The 19,087-nt window shown below is 48.5% G+C and overlaps 1 long non-coding RNA gene across 1 annotated transcript; it reads right to left on the bottom strand.

Moving 5' to 3' along the window:
• Positions 1 to 411: 411 nt before the first annotated feature.
• Positions 412 to 19,087, bottom strand: LOC129476787 (uncharacterized). The gene is made up of 5 exons (XR_010117203.1): positions 18,962 to 19,087; positions 7,267 to 7,332; positions 3,002 to 3,123; positions 622 to 965; positions 412 to 505 (listed from the first exon to the last, which is right to left on the bottom strand). It is a non-coding gene; the product is annotated as an uncharacterized lncRNA (long non-coding RNA).

The following is a 19,087-nucleotide window of genomic DNA, read 5'->3' as shown; positions in this document are numbered from 1 at the left end:
GAAAGAACTGAACTGATAAGACAAAAAAAAAAACACAAAACACCTCACGTCATATTATAGGAAACTCTGACACAGAACACCCAACGTGGACACAGGTGCCAGTTCAGCAGTGACCGTCAAGGCCAAGGAAGTGCCCTGCGGTGATCAGGAGAACAAGGGGCTCCTCTAGCGAGTGGGACTGCAGTGGGAGCTGGGAGGGAGCAGTGCACGCGCCAGCGTGGCCGAGTCACACAGTGCCTACTCTCACCTGTGGAATTTGGTGTCAGCTAAAAGGAAGAAGAAATGGAAACTTGAATTCTAGACAGTCATTGTCTTAAAACTGCAAACCTTTCTCTGGAGTGTGGACTGGCCCGGCTTCGGTGAAAGGCGCCTTCCTACCTAGCAGGGTCTCGGCGCTCTGCTGTGTTCTTTGCACCGTGGTCACTATTTCAGAAACGCGGTCCTGATACTCATCCTGACAATCTCTTAAGAGCGCCCGAGAAGAAGAATGAAACGCCTGTATATCCTGGTTAAGTTTCCATAAAATAAGAACATACATGATTCATAAAATCATATGATTAATGATCACAGTATAATTACATAAGAATTCATTATATATGTTTCTATAGAATAATAACATACCCACACAATTAATGTAATGGATGTGTTGTTAACTGGAAGGGTTTAAAGCAGAAGTTCTTCGGCCCAGGCGTGTCGACGCCCGCCAGGGCTGTTTTCATGCTGCCCGTGCCTCGGCTCACTTACAGAAGTTCTGACTCAGTACAGCTGGGATTTGTACTTTCAAAGCAGTACATGTGATTTTATGCCCTTAAAGTATTTAAGAAACAGAAAGTCAAGTATTTCACCAATTTCCGTAGGAAGGGCCGCTCACTGCACGGTGGGGCGATGCTGGGCGCGAGCCATGTTTCCATCTGTTGTTGACTTCCTCGCGATGCTGGCTCAGGCTCAGAGCCTCTCGTCACTGCCTGTGAAATGGGGACCACCCTCCTAATCTACTCTCCAGACCTGCCTTCTGGAAGCTCAATTATCACGAGCACATGGTGGAAAACACGTGGGCCGGTGAAAACAACTTAACATGTAAATGTACATAATAAAATTCCAGGCATAATACATACGAACGCTTTTAGAGAACTTTGGGAGCAAAGCAACTGATGTCCTGGGTGGAAAGTCCTCTTCTCGCCCTGAAATTATCTCAAGGATCTTCCATGGGAAGATTTGACAGAACCAGAACACTACTGCTTAATATTTAATATCAGATGCTCTTAAATCACAAGAACATAACTAAACTTAAATAAGTACTCTTCGTTCCTTTAGTCAAATCTCTCCTTTTCTATAAAATGGAGATGGCTTTCATATGTTTGGGAAACATTTTAATAACAAATTAATAAAATTTTAATATCAAAACTAAAGTGTTTTTATTATATGGAGTACAGATAAAGTTATACATACAACTTATTCAATTAATTTTATTCAGTTGGAAGAGAATGAAAATTAATTTTATATAAATCTACTCTAAATACACTAATGCAGCTTACGAGGGGCTGGGATATCTCTAATTCTGACTAATAAAGAGAACAGATTAATCCTGTTTACAGATGTTTTATTGTGGTAGTAATTAGGCTGGTCACATTGTTTAAAACAAAAGGTAAAACAATGTTCTCAACCAAAGGTATAAAAATATCCTCCTACAAGTTCACCCTGGAGAATTGCCAAATATACTATAGGGAATAACAATTTTTCTAACTTTCCTTTCTAGAAATTATTAGTAGTTTAACAGGAGCTGTTCACATCTGATGACATGCTGTACCAGATCTATTTAATCTAACATGTATAAACATGTTTTCTACCATTTAACATTAAAATTAAATTGAGAACTTTGATAAACTAAAGATTTTAGTTTAATGATTTAATTTGATTAAAATGAGAATTTTGACTCAGAAAATTGAACTACTACCACAGCTATTTGAAATAATTCATTTCATGGCCAAAATGTATTTTTCCTTCTGATATTTGCTCAGAATCCCAATCCTATGTTTTGTTGTGTTTTTAGGTTTAGTCTTCCGTTTACTATGTATTAGAAGCAGAACTCCCAGAGTGAACACCATCCGCAATTGATTATGAAAACAGTAATGATTTTGGCCGGGCGAGGTGGCTCACACCTGTAATCCCAGCACTTTGGGAGGCAGAGGCAGGCAGATCACAAATTCAGGAGCTGGAGACCATCCTGGCTAGCATGGTGAAACCCTGCCTCTACTAAAAATACAAAAATTAGCCAGGCATGGTGGCAGGCACCTATAGTCCCAGCCACTCAGGAGGCTGAGGCAGGAGAATCCCTCGAAACTGGGAGGCCGAGGTTGCAGTGAGCCAGCATCGTGCCGTTGCACTCCAGTCTGGGTGACAGAGTGAGACTCCATCTCAAAATAAATAAATAAACAAATAAAAAGAAAGAAAAAAAAGAGAGAGAAAACAAGCTGGGCACGGTTGCTCATGCCTGTAATCCCAGCACTTTGGGAGGCCAAGGTGGGCAGATCACGAGGTCAGGAGATCGAGACCATCCTGGCTAACACGGTGAAACCCCGTCTCTACTAAAAAATACAAAAAATCAGCGGGGCGTGGTGGCGGGCGCCTGTAGTCCCAGCTACTCAGGAGGCTGAGGTAGGAGAATGGTCTGAACCCGGGAGGCGGAGCTTGCAGTGAGCCCAGACCATGCCACTGCACTCCAGCCTGGGCCACAGAGCGAGACTCTGTTTTGTTTTGTTTTGTTTTGTTTTTTAAGAAAATAGTAACGATGGTATACTCTTTTAAAGAAGACCAGATTGGGCCTGTGATGGAAACTTGTATCTAACACACGAGGGGCTTTCCTGGTTTCAATGAGGGCTTCTTTTACTTCCATAAGATTACATGTCTTTTGACAAGCATAATTTAAACCATTTCACCAGAAACAAACATAAACATTCACTGCATAAATTAAAACTCTGGCTTCTGGTGAAGCTGTTTTTACCTGAATGACATGACCCAGCTGGCTCAAGGCTGAGCGTGTGTTTCTCTGCAGACGCTGCTGTTTGTTGTACAGGGTGGAAATCCGCGGGCCTCGCTGCGACTCCTTTCAATGTTTCCCTTGTACTATTGCACAGAAAATAATCAAAGACAATTTAAAGTCTTAAAACCTCGAAGCTGAAGCAGAGGAGAGCTGAACCTCTCCTCTTTCCCCTGAGGAGAGAATGGTTGCTGATTGTCCCAGGTGCACCTGCCGCGTGAGAGAAGACACAGCCCCTGCATGGGCCTCGCTGCAGCGGGGAACACGGTGGGGGCAAGTCCAGGTGAGCCAGGGGCGTCCGGGGCACGGAGCCACAGGAGCCGTCGGGGAGGCATCCCCAGGGCTGAGCCTGAGGGTCCCGGCCGGGTGCGGGGAGGCAGAACGTCCTGAAGAGGGGCGGCGGGTGAGGCCGGCGATGCCGGCGTGTGAGCTCAGGGTCGCGCGCTGCCTGCGGTGCCTCCGGGGAGCTAAGCCGAGGCCCGAGTCCTGGCACAGAGACGGCCAAGCTCGGCGCCTCAGGAGCAGAGGGACGGGGGCGAGCCGGGCCCAGCAGGGCAGGGAGGCTGCAAAGTTACCCAAACTAACTGTGGAGCAAAGACGGCCGCGGAGGGGGGTGCGGTTAGCTCAGAAAACCGCCGTATTCTCCGGTGAAGCTCCTCAGGAGTGCAAAGATGTTAACAGAGAACTGCAGAGAGGGAGGCTCCCAAGAGCCCGGGGGGTGAAGAGGCCGCCAAGAGCACCGGGCGGATCCGTGGGGCCTGAGGGTGGGCCCGGGAAGCCTCTCCCGCCCTCATCTGACTAAAGAAGAGGCTGCAGCAAAATGCAGCCCCCGGCCCCCAAAGGCTCAGATCCTCTCTGGGGAAGAAAGAAATACCACGCACGTGAGGGTTAGAACATCAGCCTTCGCGTGTTAGGAACCGTGTTCCAGAGCCTCCGGGACTCACCGGGCGTGGAACGGCAATTCCCAGAAAATCCACGCTTCCAGAGCCTCCGGGACTCACCGGGCGTGGAACGGCAATTCCCAGAAAATCCACGGCGCCAGGATGGCCTGCGCTCAACGTGGGGCTGCCCTGGGCTTTGCGGGATTTGGCCGTGGGCAACAGTAAGACGGGGGAGCGAGCCTGCGTGGGCACAGGGAGGTCGCATTGCGCTGGGGGTGCTGAGGGATGGAGTTGGATGGAAATAAAGTCACCACCTGTTGGGCAAGGGACACGGGACTTATCTTAGGTGGGGGCGACATGGGAAGCAGGAGCATGAGTCACCGGCAGGAAGCTCCACTTTGGGGAAGGTGAGAGGCGGGGAGGGCCAGGAGGACCCGGTGCAGCCGCCAGATCTGCAAGGTGCATGTGGTGGATGGTGCTCCACCTGCGTCCCGGCCCAGGAGTCCCAGTGGAAAAGCCGTTTCATTGCAGGGCCCTCGACGCCAAGCACATCACACACCAAGGCCGCGGTCTGCGTGGCAGTGGAACATGCTGGCCTGGGGGAGGCAGCAGGCAGGGTCACCACGTGGAAATCGGCCTTCTAGTGACCGGAACCACCACGAGGGGCTCACAGTGCAGACGCCATGGCTCCATGGCTTCATTTCAGGCTGTGTGCCTAATGATCTTACATGCTAAAAAAAGATCCTTTAAAAATCTCATCTAAACGATACTGGAAAAGTCGCCGGGCTTGGGCAGTGCCCTCACCAACAGGGCATGGTCAACAGCACCAGGCTCTGGACCACACCCAAATGGGAAGCCTGGGAGTGCGCTCTGGGGTCAGCGGCCACACCGACAGCCCCTCCTCGACTCACTTTGGGGGTCGGCAGCCACACCGACAGCCCCTCCTTGACTCACTTTGGGGGTCGGTGGCCACATCGACAGCCGCTTCTCGACTCACTTTGGGGGTCGGCGGCCACACGGACAGCCCCTCCTCGACTGGCTGCTGGCGCTGCAGAGGCTGTGACGTCCTGGAGAGCCACTCATCCTGAGGGACCCTGAGCGGGGGCCGTCCATGTTCTGCTGGAGAAGGCTTTGGTGGAATGTGATGCCGAGGGGTTTACCTCTGCAATCTCTGAGTGCCTTACACTCAGGCACTCACGGGCAGGGGTCTGAGGTCCCTCCTCCACGGAAGGACCTGTGTCCCTGGCCAAAGATGGAGACTGGAGTGTGATTGTAGAGCAACGACACCTCAGGTTCCTTGAGACCTTCTTGATCAAGAGTCTTGACCCTTCTAATAAAGCCACGAAATGCTGTGAGGCCCTCAGGCTGGACGGAGTTCCTATTTCCAACTGTTTTCATTACTGTAGAATGACACTGTGCACTCCCAGAGAACACTGTGGCCTGGAATTGGGTGACGAGTTTTGATGCTCAGTCCCACAGCTTTTTGTCGTGGTGAATGTGGGAACGTTTTTCACCTTTGTGGGCCTCAGTGTTGCCGCCTGTGTGCCTTGGTCTTCAGTGCCTAGGAAGGGCATGATGATGCAATCACACCCGGGCCTCAACGCCCCAGGAAAGAATGAGCTCAAAAATGAACGCAGAAAATACTTTATTTAAGAAGTAGTATGAGTATCCCTTAATTAATCTGCAAATTTTGTGCAACTGCATTTTTTTTTCCAACGAAACTCGACAGGGTTATTCAAGGACAGTCAAGAAGAGTGGAAGCCCACTTGGTTCTGATTCTGCTCAGATTCCAAGAATTCTAAAGGGGTAATAATTTAAAGATGAGAACACAATGGTTTCCTATTTCCACTGTTACAAATTACAGGAACCTGGGAGCTTCCGAGAGAAACTTCTCGTCTCATGGTTCTGGAGGCCAGAAGTCCAAACCCGAAGTGTGGCCGGGCCTCCCTCTGAAGGCTCCAGGGGAGGGCCCCTCCTGCCTCCTCCCAGCTCTGGCTGTGCTTACAATCCTTGGCCTGCGATTGTATTGCCCAGTACACTCAGTCCCATCTGGAATGCTCCCTTCCTCCCTCCCCACGTGGCCTTCTCTCTGTGTGGAAACTCCTCTGCCTCCCTCCTGTAAGGACACTCACTCACGGTGGCATTTAGAGGCCACCAGGATAACCCAGGACACTCTCCCTTCCCAAGAGTATTAATTTAGCCGCATCTGCAAATGTCCTTTTTCCAGCCGGTTCATGTCCTGATGAGAAGCGTCCAGGGACTCAGGCCTGCTTTCTTTCCGTGGCCGCTTCTCAGCCTACCCCAAGTAGCAACAGCAAACAGTAGAAAAGAACAGCCTGAGTCCATGTGTGCCAAGGGCGTTCTCCCTTTGTGCTCCCTTCCTTTTACATTCTGAGAACAAACCTGCAAGAAAAACAGCGGAGTCATCTTCCAGAGACGTTTGTCTTTGGTGAGGCAGACGGATGATCGCGTAGCGTCGTTCACGTGTTCTGGGGCTGATCCCGGGATGACAGATCACTAGAGTCACCAGAGGAGCGGCTTGCTGGAACAACGGGGTGTGGGAAGGGGCGGAAACACGCCGGCGGGGGTCCTTCGGGGCGATGGAGACGCCGGGCACCTGGCTGGTGGTGATGGTGGCTGCTGCGGTTTGAATGCTCCACCTCCAAAATTCACATGGAAGCTTAACCCCCGATGTGGTGGCGTTGAGAAGCGGGGCCTTTGGGGACGGACCCGTGCCTTGTGGACGGACTGGAGGGAACCGGCGGAGGCCTTCTGTGCTCCCCACTGTCCTGCCAGGTGAGGACAGCGCCAGAGATGGCACCATCGATGAGGAAGAAGGGCCCTCGCCAATGGCCATGCAGCACCTGGTCTTGGATTTTCCAGCCTCCGGAACTGTGAGTGGTAAATTCCTGTTCTTAATAAACGTCTCCGTCGCAGGTATTTTGTTACAGCAGCACAAATGACCAAGTCAGTTGCACAACTACACACTTCCTAAACGTTGAATTGTACACTTAACATGGGTAAATTTATGGTACGCACACCTGGTACGCTAAACCTCAAGAGAGCTGTTTTGAAAAAGTGTGAGTTCCTGTTGAATTGTTACTCATTAAATACCTGTGAGCACAGAGACACACAGGAATTTGGAGCTCAACCTTGGTCCAGTGTAAGAAGACACTTCACACAGCAACCGAGAGGTCCCTGTCACCTCACTCGATGGCAAAAAGAAAAGGTCCCAGGGAGTCACCCCCAATGTATTTCTTCTACAAGGGCTAAAAGCTGACTTCAACACGAAGTCACTCCCCACTGGATACGATTCCACTCAGCCTGCAGAACATGTAAAAATATTACCTCTGCCAATTTCAGGAGAAGGACAGCATTTTCCGTTTCCAGTTCTGCTATCTTGTCTTCTTTGGTCTACAACCAAGGATCCAGAAAGGACAATGACCAACAGAGCACTTACCTGGTCATCCTGACAACATGAGAATTCTATTAATCGGCCATCATTGTCATCCTCGGAACACAGCGTACACCAGACACAAACGGGCCCTTGGCGAGGAACTGCCATCCTGGGCTGCATGGCCGTGCTTTGGTCAATGACAGGCCTCGTACCTCACAGTGGCCCCTTCAGATGGCAGTGCCTTATTTTTACTGTAGCTTTTCTGTGTCATGACGCACAAATCCTCACTGTTGTGTTACAGCCACCCGCGGTGTTCGGCACAGTCCCGCGCTGCACAGGTCTGTGGCCTGGCTGCAATGGCCACACCCTATAGCAGCAGGCAGGACCTTCCCAGTTCGTGGAAACGCACCCCACGATGTTCCCACAATGACAAAGTCATCCAAGGACACATTTCTCAGAACACAACCCCACCATTAAGTGATGCCTGACTGGGAACTGACCGATGCTGGGCTTGGATGACGCTGCTGCCGCAGGACAGGGAGGAAAGGCCATCTCCACCCCCGACAGCCCCTGCTTCCCTCCCACCGTCCACGCTCACATCCACCACCTCTCCAGCCTCCAGAGTGGCCCCTGACCAGCAGTGGCAGCCGAACCTGGGGGCTTGGACCCTCCCACTCCTTGTCAGAAGGGGACTCAGAGAGGCCGGCTGGGAGGGCTGAGGGCTGTCACAGAAACACTGGGGCACAGAAGCAGCCGGTGTGAAGGCCCCGAGGTGGGAACAAGCGTGGCGTGTTGAGGACAGGACAGAGGCCTGTGAGGCCGGCAAGTGGGTGAGGGAGGCTGAGGTGGGAAGGAGGCCGGGGCATGGCCAGGGTGTGTGCAAGCCAGATGCAAGCCCGGGTTTGATCCCACATAGACGGGAGGGCACTGGAGGGTCTGACATAGGACGGTGACATGTCACCTATTAACAGTGAACACGGAGAGAGCCAGCGACCAGAGAATTTCCTGCAAAGACAACCACCAGTTTCTTAGGAAGGGGGTTCAGGTGCAGCCCCTCCTACTGGGGGTTCAGTCCTCTGCTGGGGACTCCTCCTCCCCCACGCCTGCTGACACGCCCACAGCCAGCTGTGATGAGTTTAGGACAATCTTACTTTAACTCCAAACTCTTTGGGACTGGTGACATGACCTGAGGCCTTGGGAGTCATCTACATCAGAGGTCCCCAACTTTTTGCCACCAGGGACTGGTTTCGTGGAAGACAGTTCGTCCACAGGCTGGGGGTAGGGTGGTTTTGGAATGAAACTCTTCCACCTCAGGTCATCAGGCATTAGATTCTCATAAGGAGCACGCAACCTAGATCGCCCGCACGTGCGGTTCACAGGAGGGTCCGCGCTCCTCTGAGACTCTGATGTCGCTGCTGATCTGGCAGGAGGCAGAGCTCAGGAGGGAATGCTCACTGGCCCCTGCTCACCTCCTGCTGTGCACCCGGTTCCTAACAGGACACGGACCAGTACCGGTCCATGGCATGGAGCCTGGGGACCCCGATCTATGCTATCCATTGCTATATGCAGTCCATTTAACCTCTTAAAAAGAAATCTCTGGAATATTTCCTCTCCAATCCACTTAAATCCAAGAGGGCACCCTCTCTTCATGGACTACTGCAGGAGCAGACACCATCACTCTCTTCCAGCTTCTTCTTTGTGGAACTGAAAATGTTTCCATATCCTGACTGAGGCACAAATCACACGCCAGACAATTTACTCATCTCAAGTGCACAATTCAGTGAGCTTTAGTGCACTTTGAGTACAACACTCACCAGAATTAGTTTCAGAATATGTTCATCTTCCTCAAAAGAAACCCTTAGACATTACTCCTAACTACTTCCTACCCCAGTGCCAGGAAACCACTGATCTATTTTCTGTCTCTGTATTTGCTGATTCTGGACGTTTCATGTAAATAGAATCACACAACACGTGGTCCTTCGCGTCTGGCTTCCACTCTGCATAAGGTTTCCAGGGCTCAACCATGTGTAGCAATATCAGAATTTCATTCCTTTTTATTGCCAAATAGTATTTCATTGTATGGATGTACAACATTTTGTTTATTCATTCATCAGCTGATGGACGTTGAGGTTTTCTCTTCCTTTTGGTTATTAAGAGCCGTGCTGCCAGGATGTTCCCGGAGAAGCTTTGTGGGGAAATGTTTTCAGTTCTCTTGGGTGCATATACCTAGCATTTTGAGGAACCGCTAGACTGTCTTCCAAAGCAGCTGTGAGGCAGGAGGATAGGGAATTAGGGTAACCAAGGGCGAAGGCATAAGCAAAAGAACAGCAGGTGCAGTTACTTCCAGGCAGGACTGGGGAGCACACAGACCACAGCCTCCCTCTGGTGATAACAAGACAGACAAGTTTGCACGTCAGCCTCGGATTGACCACGGGCCACATCTCTGCTTCAGCCTCTGATTGGTCACAGGCCTCTAAAGGGCACCCAGGGGTGTTACCAAATTCTTTTCGCTTAGAAAACCCTAAAGAACATTGCAACTGGGGATCTTGAGCTGCTTGCTTGAGCCCGCTCCCACTCCGTGGAGTGCACTTTCGCTTCAATAAATCTGCACTTTCAATACATCTGTGCTTTTGTTGCTTTTTTCTTTTGTTGCTTCTTTCTTTTGTTGCTTTGTTTGTACATTTTGTTCAATTCTTTGTTCAATGCACCAAGAACCTGGACAACTCACAGTCAAGACATCCCATCCGGTAACAGTGGCATTATTTTTACATTCCCACACAACTGCATGAGGATCCCGATTGCTCCACCTCCTCTCGAACACCTGTTATTATCTCTCTTTTTTTATTATAGTCCTCTCTGTGGCAAGCAGTGGTGTGACACTGCAGTTTTATTTGACTTTCCCTGGTCGCTAATAATGGTGAACATCATTTTCAGTATAAAAGTCTTGTTAAGTCTTATACCTTGTACTTCTTTGGTTAAAGGTATTCTGAAATGTTTTGATATTTTTGATGCTATTGTAAGTGAAATTGTTTTCTCTTTCTTTCTTTTTTTTTTGGACAGAGTCTCGTTCTGTTGCCTGGGTTGGAGTGCAATGGCCTAATCTTGGCTCACTGCAACCTCCACCTCTCAGGTTCAAGCGATTCTCCTGCCTCAGCCTCCCAAGTAGCTGGGATTACAGGCGCCTGCCACCACGCCCAGCTAATTTTTTGTATTTTTAGTAGAGATGGGGTTTTGTCATGTTGGCCAGGCTGGTCTCGAACTGCTGACCTCAGGTGATCCACTCACCTTGGCCTCCCAAAGTGCTGGGATTACAGGCGTGAGCCACCATGCCCAGCCTTTTTTTTTTTTTTTTTTTTTAATAGAGACAGGGTCTCGATATGCTGGCCACATTGGTCTTGAACTCTTGGCCTCAAGCCACCCTCCTGTCTCAGCCTCCCAGAATACTAGGATTACAGGCGTGAGCCACCATGCCTGGCTGGAATTGTTTTCTTAATTTCATTTTTAGTTGTTCATTTCTACAGTATAGAAATACATTTGCTTTTTGTATATTGATCTTATATTCTTCAACCTTGCTGAATTTGTTTATTTCTGTGAATGAGTTTTCTTTTAGTGGATTTTTTTTTTTTTTTTTTTTTTTGAGACGGAGTCTTGCTCTGTCACCCAGGCTGGAGCGTAATGGCATGATCTTGGCTCACCGCAACCTCCGCCTCCTGGGTTCAAGTGATTCTCCCACTTCAGCCTCCTGAGTAGCTGGGGTTACAGGTACCTGCCATCATGCCTGGCTAATTTTTGTATTTTTGTAGAGATGGGGTTTCACCATGTTGGCCAGGCTGGTCTCGAACTCCAGACCTCAAGTGATCCGCTCACCTCTGCCTCCCAAAGTGCTGGGATTACAGGTATGCGCCACTGCGCCTGGCCCCTTTTTAGTGGATTTCCTAGAATTTTCCGTCTACAAGATCATGTCTTCTGCAAATCAGAGATCATCTTCCTTCTTCTTTTCTGACATAGATGCCATTTCCTTTTGATTTCCCTGCTCAACTGCCTGACTAGTGCTTCCAGGACAATGTGGACTAGATGTGTTGAGAGTGGATGTGTCTGTCTTGCTCCTGGTCTCCAGGGAGAGGTGTTGGGTCTTTCAGCATTGTGACATTAGCTGTAGTTCTCTCACAGATGCCTTTTATCAAGTTGGGGAATTTCCCTTCCATTCTTATTTGATTGAGTGTTTTTATTATGAAGAGGTGTTAAATTGTGTCGAATGCTTCTTCTGGGTCTATTAAGATAATCATAGCAGTTTTGTCCTTTATTTTATTGATATGGTCTATTACCTTAACTGATTTTTGAATGCTGAACCTGCCTTGCATTCCTGGAGTGAGTCCTGCTTGGTCATGATGTATAATCCTCTTTATATATTGCTGGATTCTGCTAACTCATCTATTGTTGAGGGCTTCTGCACCTCTATTTATAAGAGATACTGCTCTGTAGTTTTCCTTGCTCATGATATCTTTCTGTGGCTCTGGCTTCAGGGTAATATGGCCTCATGGAATGGGAAATGTTCTCTCCTCTTCTAGATTTTGAAAGAGTTTGTGAAGGACTGGTGCTAATTCCTCTTTAAGTGTTGGGTAGAATTCAATGACGCCATCTGGGCCTGAACTTTTCTTTGTGGAGGTTTTTGGTTACTAATTCGATCTCTCTACTCATTACAGTTCAATTCAGATTTTCTATTTTTTCTTTAATCAGTTTTGGTAGTTTGTGTTTTTATAGCAACTTGACCATTTCATCTAATTTGTGGGCAATGTTCATAGTGTTTTCTTATAATCCTTTATATTTCTGTAAGATAATATTCTCTTTTTTGTTCTTTTTTTTTTTATAGAGATGGGGTCTCACCATGTCACCCAGGCTGGTTCCTAACCTCCCACCTTGGCCACCCCTTTTTTATCCTTGATTTTAGCAATTTGAGACCCTGTTTAGTCAGTCAAGCTAAAGGTTCATCAATTTTATTGATATTTTCAAAGAGCCAATTATGTGTGTTTATTTTCTCTGTAGCTTTTCTATCCTCTATTTCATTTGCTTCTGCTCTAATCTCTTTTGTTTGCTTCCTTCTATTTGAGTCTAGTTTGCTATGCCTTGTCCAGTGTCTTAAGGTAGAAGAGTAGGTTGTTGATGTGAGATCTGTCTCCTTTTAAAATATAGGCTTTTACATCTATAAATTTCCATCTAAGCCTTGCTTTAGCTTCATCCCATAAGTTTCTGTACTGTGATATCTTCATTTTCATTTATCTCAAAGTACTTCCTTATTTCCTCATGGTTTCCTCTTTGACACATTTGGTTATTTAAGAGTATCTTAATTTCCACATATTTGTGAGTTTCCCAAATGTATTTTTGCCATCAATTTCAAATTTAACTCCATTCTGAACACGCTCCAGGATAAACATGCTAGATCAGAGAACAAGCCTGAATAATATATGATTTCTATCCTTTAAATGTATTCAGGCTTGTTCTGTGACCTAGCATGTTTATCCTGGAGCATGTTCAATGTGCGCTTGAGAAGAATTTTCAATTCTGTTGTTAGGTGGTGCATGCTACAGATGTCTGTTAGGTCTGTTTGGTTTATTGCGTTCTTTGAGTCTTCTGTTTACTTGTTGATTTTCTATCTGGTTGGTCCACCCATAATTGAAGGTAGTGTATTGAAGTCTGCAGTCCTTGTTTTTGAATTGCCTATTTCTCTTCCATTCTGTTGGTTTTTGTCTCACTAGTTCAGGAGCCCTGTTGTTAGGTGTATTCTTCCCTCCTCTCTTTTATATTATTATAGTTATACACATTATATGTACATATGTTATAAATACATTGTTATAATTACCACTTTACATAATTTCATGTTCATTAAAGAAGGTGAGAAAAGGAAGGAGGATACATATTCATTTATATGCAAGTTCTATTTCTTTTTATTCACCATGTTTGTTTCTCTTCATTTGGTCCTGTGGATTCGAGTCACTGGCGTCCTTTCCTGACTCCAATAAAACTTTGCCTTCATCACATCCTTCATGCTATTTTCGTCAAATACATTATATTTCTACATGTTACAGGGCTAACAGTACAATTATACACATTCTGTCTTACACAACTGCTCTTTAAATCAGTTAAGAGAAGGAAAATGAAGAAATATACATGTCTACTGTGTTTTATAATTACATAATTACCTTTACTGATGCTCTTTGTGGATTTGAGTTTCCTTGTGGTTTCACTTGCTTTCAGCCTGAGGGATTTCCTTTTCACAATAAATTCTCTCAGATTTTTTTTTGAAGAATGCTTTTATTTTGCTTTAATTTTTGAAAGACAGTTTTGCCAGATATAAGACTCTTGATTGACAGGTTTTTTTTCTTTCAGCACTTTGAACATGTCACTCCACTGCTGTATGAGTCCATTTTCATGCTGCTAACATAGACAAACCCAAGACTGGGCAAATTACCAAAGAAAGAGGTTTACTGGACTCACAGTTCCACGTGGCTGGGGCAGCCTCGCAACCATGGCAGAAGGGGAAAGTCACACCTCACATGGTGACAGAGAGAGACAGAAGGAGCTTGTGCAGGGAAACTCCTCTTTTTAAAACCGTCAGATCTCATGAGACTCATTCACTATCATGAGAACAGCACGGGAAACCTATCTGCTCCCATGATTCAATTACCTCCCACCAGGTCCCTCCACAACACATGGGAATCCAAGATGAGATCTGGGTGGGGAAACAGCCAAACCCTATCAACTGCCCTCTGACTTCCATTACTGCTGAGGAGAAGCCAGCTATCAGCCCTTTGGGGTTCTCTTGGACACGGCAACTCATTCATCCTTTCTGCTTTCAAGATTTTCATTTTGGCTTCAAACATTTGTACTATGACATGTGTGAGTGTGAATCTCTTTGTATTTATCCCACTTTTGGGATTCATTGAACTTGTTTGAGAGATTCACATTTTTAAGCAAATTTGGGAAGTTTTCAGCAATTATTTCTCTGAATATTTTTCTGCTCCTTTATCTCTCTTCTCTCCTTTTGCTTTCATTATGCATATGCTGGGGGGCTTAAAGGGCTCACATATTTCTCTGAGGTTCTATTCCTTTTTTAAATCTCTTTTTATCTCTATTTTTAAGATAACATAATTTCTACCAATCTGTCTTAAAGTTTGCTGACTTTTCAGTTCAAATCTACTCACGAGCCCTACCAGATTTTTTTTTTCCATTTCAGTTATTTTCAGCTCCAGGATTATCATTAAAAATAATTTCAGTCTCTGTGTTGTTTTTTATTTGATGAGGCATTGTCATGGTGTCCCTCACTTCCGTGAGCACAGCACTGTTAATTTTTTGAACATGTTTGTAATGGCTGCTTTGAAGTCTCCGTCTCCTCAACATCTAGGCCCTCCTGCTAATCAGAGTCAAAAAAAACCTAGGCCCTCACAAGGCAGCTTTTGTTTCCTGTGTTTTCCTCATGTCTCATTTTCCTGTTTCTTTGAATGTCTTTGCATGTCTACATTTTTATTGAAAATTAGATGTTTTAGGTAATAGTATACAAGCTACATGCTGATTTCTCTCCTCCCTCTTTGTAGCTTGGTTTTGTTGTTCTTTGCTTATTTGTTGAGTCACTTGGCTAGACTATTTCAGTGAAGCTTATTTCCCTGCAGTGTGAAGCCTCTGGGGTAGCTCCTTGGAGGACTCAGCCTTGGGCATGCACGGAGCCACCCTGGGTTGTGGTGGCTTTGGTGGGGACATTGGCTATCTCTTTCCTTGATCCCTCTGTGAAGCTATCTACCTTATGCAGCATCACATCTACCTGTTAAGTCCATTAATTACCAACTGATTGCTCCATGATTTTCAGTAATGACCTGGGCCTACATTTCTTCAATGTCTGCTTCGAGGAGGGCTTTTTTTTTTTTTTTTGAGACTGAGTCTTGCACTGTCACCAGGCTGGAGTGCAATGGCGCGATCTCAGCTCACTGCAACCTCTGCCTCCCGGGTTCAAGTGGTTCTCCTGCCTCCGCCTCCAGGGTAGATGGGACTACAGGTGCGTGCCACCACGCCCAACTAATTTTTGTATTTTTAGTAGAGACAGGGTTTCACCATATTGGCCAGGATGATCTCTTATCTCTTGACCTCATGATCCACCCACCTCAGCCTCCCAAAGTGCTGGGATTATAGACGTGAGCCACCGCGCCCACCCGAGGGCTCTTCTTAGTGTCACCTTGGTTCTCTCTAGCAACCTAGCAGGGCAATGAATTAGTTTGTTGATCATATGCTGAATTTTGTCTCTACCCCCAAATTCATATGTTGAAGTCCTAACCCCCAGCGTATTAGAATATGGTTCTATTTGAAGATAGGACCTTTAAAGAGGTGATTAAGTTAAAATGAGTCAACGGGGGTGGGCCCTATTCCAATGCGACTGGTGTCCTTGCAAGACGAGGAAATCTGGACACACACAGAGACATGAGGGATGAAAAAGGACCACGTGAGGACACAGTGAGCAGGTGGCCATCCACAGGCCAAGGAGGGAGGCCTCCGAGGCAACCCAACCTGCCAACGCCTTGAGCTCAGACGCTGGGCCTCAGAACTGTGAGGGAGAAACTTCTGCTGTTTAAGCCCCCAGTCTGCGGTGCTTTGTTCTGGCAGCCCTCACAGACCAATTCATTGCTCCTAATTAAGAGGAACAATCATTTCAGAGCATGCCTTCAGGCTTGAATGTCTCCACGCTGTTTCCAATAAAGCCAGTTCCTTTGGGAAGAGCTTCAGAGCAACCTTTTCTTCCCTGTGGACTGCCCTGCTCTCTGGTCTTTTCAGTTGGCCTCTTTTTACAGAACTGTGTCCTACAGTGGAGCTGGGCACAGCAATTGGATCCCAGCCTTCTCAGCCCGCTGTTCTTGGGCTAGAGCCCCATCCCATGAGTAGGGACTGGCTGGAGGAAGGGGGCTGTCCATCATGCTCACCAGGAATTTAGCCTCTTCAACTGGGTGCTGGGGTGAGAAATGCTGGCATCTGTCCCTCCTGGTGAGATAAGGGGACCCTCGGGCGGGAGCCGAGGGGAGAGCGAGCCCTGTCTCCTTGGCCACAACCACCAAGAGTGGGGCTTCTGTCAAGATGAGCTGGGGTGGGGGAAGGAGGGAGCCACAGATGATCATTATTCTTACGGAGTTTTAGCAGACTTTCCTGAATAAATATTTGTCATCTGATGTATGCTGTGAGGACTCTGATTTTTTTTTTTTAACTCTTACTCAAATTCCTATCTAAGGAGTCTGGGGAGTCATGCCCTACAAACCATAAATTCTTATCAGATGGGTTTTATTTGACCCTATATTTTGTGACTTACTTTCCAAATCTGACTCAGGCATAACATTACGAGACAAGGAAGAAAGTCAAAATATTTTACCCCAAAAGCATGTTTCTTTGCCGTATTTTGAAATGGTCCTGCAAAGCTGTCCTTTGTCGGGGGACGTGTACATCTGTAAAGAATCTCTGTTAACATGGTTAGATCTTTTTCTTCCAGGCCCTCCCAGTCCTGAAGAAATGAACTAGAGTCTAGCACCTTTTAAAGATTTAAATAGGAAACATTTGTCACCTATTGACTCTAAGGGCAGCCACTATGAAACTTCAAAAGAACCTTGGTCTCCACAATCTTTTATCTTGATCTGAACATTTCCTTTCTACTGATCGCAGGTCTTCAGAGAAACTCAACCAATTGTCAACCAGAAACTGTTTACATTTACCTAGAGCCTGGAAGCCCCCCCACACCTCGCCCTTTGAGTTGTCCCGCCTTTCTGGGCAGACCAATGTATTTCTTAAACGTATTTGATTGATGTCTCCTGCCTCTCTAAATTGTATAAAACCAAGCTGCGCCCCGACCACCTTGGACACATGTTCTCAAGACCTCCTGAGGGCCGTGTCATGGGCCATGGTCACTCATATTTGGCTCTGAATAAATCTCTTCAAATATTTTAGAGTTTGACTCTTTTCGTTGACAGCTGTTCCCACAATTTCCGTTAAAAAATGGGTGGTTTTCCCCATTTTGCGAGTTTTGCTCAGGTTTTCGGGGCTCTGGTCCCTGCCACCCCGGGTGTGCCCGGGCGGTGTTCTCCCTCCATGGCCATTACTGCGCTTGAAACACTGCCCTCCACAATGTGACATATTCAGAATAGGAATTCAATCTCATCTTCCCACCCTTCTCACAATCCCTCCAACGGTGTCTCCGTGCCCTCAAAAGAAAGATGATCCCTTACTGGTCCAGCCTGACCGGGCAGAGCTCGGCCCCTTGCTGTGCTGTCAGCCTTGCTGTGCTGTCAGCCTCAAGCAGTAGCTGCTTCCTGCCCTGCCCCAGCCATCCGCGCTGACCCCTGCCCAGCTCACAGCACTGCCGGCTGCAGCCTCTCACCGAGAGCTCCTGCCCTCAGCCTCCAGCCAGAGAAGGACTCGCCATCTCAGCAGAACTCAGCTCAGCGGGCACAGGCACGATGCAGAAATCCTTGATTTCTCAGATTAGGGGACGGCTGAATTATAAACACGTGTAAGACCATGCACCTCCACTCCCCAGCGTTCTGTATTTTACAATCATTCTGTGTTTATTTCATTGATCTACTTGCCGGATTCAACTGTATACTCCAAGAGGGCAGTGACTAGAGGAGCTTAACTGTCCCGGCTTAACTACTGTGCTCCCAGCACGTGCACAGCACACAGCAGACGGTTTTAAAAGCCGCGGAGGCCCTAGGTGGGAGGGGAGAGGAGGCCCGAGGGGAGAGGAGGTCCCGGGTGGAAGGGGAGAAGAGGTCCTGGGTGGGAGGGGAGAGGAGGCCCCGGGTGGGAGGGGAGAAGAGGTCCCGGGTGGGAGGGGAGAGGAGGTCCCGGGTGGGAGGGGAGAGGAGGTCCCGGGTGGGAGGGGAGAGGAGGTCACGGGTGGGAGGGGAGAGGAGGTCCCGGGTGGGAGGGGAGAAGAGGTCCCGGGTGGGAGGGGAGAGGAGGTCCCGGGTGGGAGGGGAGAGGAGGTCACGGGTGGGAGGGGAGAGGAGGTCACGGGTGGGAGGGGAGAAGAGGTCCCTGGTGGGAGGGGAGAGGAGGCGCCAGATGGGAGGGGAGAAGAGGTCCCGGGTGGGAGGGGAGAAGAGATCCCGGGTGGGAGGGGAGAGGAGGTCCCGGGTGGGAGGGGAGAAGAGGTCCCGGGTGGGAGGGGAGAGGAGGTCCCGGGTGGGAGGGGAGAAGAGGTCCCGGGTGGGAGGGGAGAGGAGGTCCCGGGTGGGAGGGGAGAAGAGGTCCCTGGTGGGAGGGGAGAGGAGGCGCCGGATGGGAGGGGAGAAGAGGTCCCTGGTGGGAGGGGAGAGGAGGCCTCAGTGTGGGAGGGGACAGGAGGCCCCGGGTGGGAGGGGAGAGAAGGCTCTGGTGTGGGAGGGGGTAAGGGGGAGGAGGTCACAGGGAAGTCCAGGGCCTCAGGTGGAGGTCAGTGGTGGGAGGACAAAGCAGGCCCACCACCCCTAGGTGCTGGAAGCCTAGACGGGAGGGGACAGATCACGTGGGGCCTCTGCATCCAAAGCTGGCTACCATCCAGTGAAAGCCTCAAGCCCACCCGATTCTCCCAGGCCTCCACGTGGAGCCTGGGGAGGGGGGGACCCTCCTCCCTCCCCCACTCACCCACACTTGGCTCTGCAGCTGCCGGGTCCGCTGCTCCCAGAAGCCCCCCCCACCGCCCGCTCCCCGCCGGCATCGCCTCTGCTTCTGGCCTCCTCTCACTGCCCCCAATGACCAGCGCAGGAGCGG

The sequence above is a fragment of the Symphalangus syndactylus genome, chromosome 2 (assembly GCF_028878055.3).
Source record: "Symphalangus syndactylus isolate Jambi chromosome 2, NHGRI_mSymSyn1-v2.1_pri, whole genome shotgun sequence".
Lineage (NCBI taxonomy): Eukaryota > Metazoa > Chordata > Mammalia > Primates > Hylobatidae > Symphalangus > Symphalangus syndactylus.
This window is presented reverse-complemented; position numbering and strand designations above follow the sequence as displayed.